Genomic DNA, 4,468 nt, shown 5'->3' with positions numbered 1-4,468 from the left:
TCATATTTTCAAAAATCCAGAAAACTAGTTGAAATCAGTGAAGAGTTGAAATGCAATTTTAACATTTCCTCAAAGTCTAAAAATTTTGGAAATAAGGATAAGTTATGTGTCAACTTAGAAATAATCATTTCCAGCTTTCCATTATCCTCCAGAACCTCTGAATATAAGCTCAAATCCTTTTATTTGTTCTCTGATATGAAAATATAGATCTTTATATGAAAGAATATGGCAATAGTATACTACACTTATAGCTCATTACACATTATTAAACTGTGCTCAAATCTCAAGTTTTGCCATGGAATATTTTCATTTAAAATCTCATTATTCATTTACAAATTCTAGATATACATATGCATATACACCTATGGTCATATTTCTGTAGATTTCTTTAGAATTTAGAGCTAAGAACATGGAAAATCATTCATACTTCTAACATCAGTGTCATTTTTAGCATAACTACTATAAGTTTATTCCACTTTCGTATTTATGAATTCTTAATGTGGTACCATAACTTCTTTGAAAATTATTAGAACACTTTTAAAGACTTTATTTCAATTTTTGGTGCTGTGCCTCTGTCTCATGGAGAAGATAAATGCCTAATATTTCTATAGTAATTAAGCAAATGACCCCCGCCCAAGCTGTTAACATGAGCTGCCTGCATGGAGACACTTGTTTTACTCAGGAGGACAGTTTCCCTAAGCACAGTAGCTTAAAGTCCATCCTATTAGGAATTCTGTCCTTTGGATGGATGGGGACAGTGACCAGTATAAAAGTAAAAATGCTGATGAAAATCACTGGTTGCCAATGGTAAAGTGCCTCTTATCTAAATATTTAGGTGCTTTCAGGTAGACAATGACCTCTGAAGGGGAGAGCAGTTGTGTCAATGGATTATAACTAGCAACAGGCAACATTTTCATAGCTATCCTTAAAGGCATGAATGTATGAAGTAGTCCCTACTGATCAGATCCATATTCTGGACCATGATGAAATTTAATTTATCTGTCCTTCCTCACAGTTCAGATGCTTCTGCCATGTAAACACTAGGTTATATATACATCATATGCATAAAGATAGTAAAATTCCACAGCAAACTAGCTTGTGTTAAGTAGTATTTTTCTCTTCTCTTAATTTCCATCTTTTTATAATATATCTAAACAGTTTGAAATTATAATTTAAATCTTAATGATAAAAGCTGAAAAACTATGCTCAGCTTTTTCTAGAGATTAAGTACACCTGTTTTCCCCCCAAACAAAAATCATAAATTTTCACACCTGGAAGTCTGAATTTTCTCTCAGTAGAAAGCAAGCACTACAGACACAGAGAACACTTTTTTTGTTAATGTATAATTTCTCTGGATCATCCAACATGCAATGCACATGAGTCTGAAGACTACAACTGTGGCAAGTACATATGAACTAAAAAATCACAATTCCAAGTTTCAAAACTTGTCCTAAAAATTATTTATAGGACACTAAGATCATTTTTAATTCTCAGTTAAGATGTTGCACTGTCATCTGATTATCAGTCCAGCTCAGCACAAGCATTACCATATGTCAATTTGAGGAACTAGAGATAAAACATTGAAAGTACTCTCTTTCTAAGTGGTCGAATAAAGTAATTCCAAGTTATTTTATGTTTATACTCTGGTGAACAGCTCTGTATAGTCTCAGCACTTAGCACTATCTACCAGGTTCCAGGGACCCAATCAGAATAAATGATGGTGCAACATTTTAAACAGTATCCAATTGCTTATTGTCATTCCGAGTCTAAAATCCAAAGTATGACCAAAATCAAATCTTTATTTTTATGACTGTATAAATGTGATCCAATATGCCCACCACTAGTTTTCCCAAAAGAAACATGCTATAAATAAGCAAACTACATCTCTTCATTGATGTGTGTACAGACTCCCTACATGTCTCATTGGGCTGAATTACAGACCACTCACAGTTAAAGATTTTTAGTATAAAGTGTATCATGATGATAAGCCATTTTAGCTTTTGCATATACATGTTGCACTTTTAGCTGATAAAATAGAAAAGTTTGCAGCCTTACACTGTTAAGTTTGATTGCATCCATCCTTTTAAATGGCATTACCATCATTAATATCATCATCCTTTTCTTCAGATTTAAATTTTCGATACACTGGCAATCTTTTGAATGCATCACATCAATGTTCCCATCTTCACCTTCTTCATCACCAGAAGATTCCTCCTCTGCCTCCTTCAACCATTTTATAAATGTTCACTTTGATGACAATTTCTTTAGCAAGTTCTTTGGAAATGTACTTTCTAGAGGCCTTTTCTAACCAGCTGATAATGACCTCTTCTAAAAGTTCTGCATCATACATGTCCTTCAAGATATGTGAAATCTTGCAGAGGAGTTGAGCTTGATACATTTCCTCCACATACTCCAAACCATGAAGAAGGTACCTCTGACCTTTTTTGTTGTTGGGACAGAATCTTAGAAAATTACACCCATATTTCTTAATTTGTTCTCTACTCTTCTCATTAAAAAGAACTTCAGAGGCCAGGGATTTAGCTCAGTGGTTGTACCACCTGCCTCACAAGCTCAAGGTAATGAGTTCGATCCCTGGTACCAAAAAGAAACAAAAAAAAGAACTTCAGTTAGAACAAGAGGGGCCCATGGCTTTTACATGAAGTCTTTCTGCTTCAGGAACAATTTCTTTGTCCAAGGAGTCAATAATGCTCACTTCTTTCTTTTTCTTAACAAAATCAAACAGGATATTCATAGCTCTTCCACAGTTCTTTCAAAATCATTAGAATGTCAGAACTTTCACTTGGTCACTGATTTCACCCATTCTGTGCCTCTGATCTTCCTCAGTTGTCATCTTCCTCCTCTTCCTCCACAGCATATGGAGGAGGACTTACTTCATTTGCCGTCAGTGGGGGTGTTGTCTCACCACTGGATATGGAGTCATTTTTCTTTTCTTTGCCCTTTCTTTTCCTTTTCTTTCTTCTTCTTTTTCTTCTTCCTTCCTTTTCTTTCTTTCCTGTGCCACTGTCATTATTCTCAGGTGGGTTTTTGAGAATGAATGTGCAGTGTTTACGATGTGTGTCAAGCATGCCTTGATAGCGACAGGCTTTACAAGAATTACCTGTTGTTTGCTTCTTTGGATTCACATGTAGGTCTGTTCCAGGATTCTCACACTTAGGACAGAGGACAAATTTTTTAATGCATCCATCCAACATGTCTTGTACCTTATTTGCCTCATGAGTCTAGTGACAATGTACTGGTCATTCTTTAAATCAAGTTGAGTCTGTGCTCTCAGCTCACAACTGAAGTATTTGGTGGGGTACATTGGAGGTTGATTAAGCATCTTTGCAGTGTCAATCATGTTGACCATAACTGTCTTGATTTGATTGCCCTTGCCCTCAACCTTGGCAATCAGACAGAACATCTTGTAGCCATAGAACTGATCTGAAATGTTACTGTTGACTTGATAGACATTTTAGCTTATTAATAACTTTATCTATACAATGAAGAGATCTTTGCAACTTTTTGATATCTTATGCCTGGAGAAGAAAAGATGACATAAACAACTGCAAGAGTTCTCTGATATGAAAAAATTTTCACCACTCAGGATGTAAGCATCTTTTTTGTTTGTTTCCCCAATACAAGTACCAATGACTGCACAACGGTTCATCTTCATCAAATAAAGATATAAAGCCCAGGACACAGAGGAAAAGATGGTGGAAACTGGGTCCTGCGGAATGAGACAGCCGGGCAAGTGCCATGGCCTAGCAGAGGGAGAGGCTGACTCAGTGACCTGTGTGTCCACAAAGACAGTGCCGGGTTGGTGACCTCTTGAATGTTCTCACTCTGTTAATTTCCATTTTTCAAAATGGTAATTATTTATCAACTTTTGTGACTCTCATAATCTAAAGCACTCTTAGAAAGTAATAGAAAGCACTGAAGATAACTGATAGATGGTAAAGATGGGAGGAGGTGTTAGAGACCCAGCTGTTTAGGGTCACCACATACAGCAGCTATACAGACACACAGAACAATGTATCCAAATATCTACCACGGGCAAGCTAAGATTTGGGGCTACTTTTGTGGCCTAAGCCTGAAATTAGGAATTAATCAGTAGTGTCAAAATATAAAATTAGAACAAAGTTAAAGATCTATGTGAAGTATAACAAGTTTGTTTGTGAATGAAAAAAATGGTTCCTGGAAGGTGAGAACATGGAAACAAACAATAAAAAAGTGTATCAGTTAACATCAGTGTACTACAAGTCATTTTTCTGGTAAGGATTAGAGCAGAGGAGACTTCCCTTTTCAGGTAGACAAAGCTGTTTCTGATTGGTTGCTGTGAGTCTCCTGTTTTCCAGAAAAACTGATCTGTTTTAGGATCTACTTTAGCATTAGTGACTCCATGTTGGTTTGTTCTGGTCTGCTGGGGTCTGGTGAAGAAGGTCAGTCAGTAACAATGGCCTCAAATAAA

The 4,468-nt window shown here is 36.1% G+C and overlaps 1 pseudogene; it reads right to left on the bottom strand.

The window, feature by feature from the left end:
* Positions 1–1,357: 1,357 nt before the first annotated feature.
* Positions 1,358–3,472, bottom strand: LOC101721797 (eukaryotic translation initiation factor 5 pseudogene; annotated as a pseudogene).
* Between the last annotated feature and the right edge of the window lie 996 nt (positions 3,473–4,468).

This window comes from Heterocephalus glaber, unplaced genomic scaffold (assembly GCF_053883595.1).
Source record: "Heterocephalus glaber isolate CG9 unplaced genomic scaffold, H.glaber_assembly_v1.0 deba00000818, whole genome shotgun sequence".
NCBI lineage: Eukaryota > Metazoa > Chordata > Mammalia > Rodentia > Bathyergidae > Heterocephalus > Heterocephalus glaber.
This window is presented reverse-complemented; position numbering and strand designations above follow the sequence as displayed.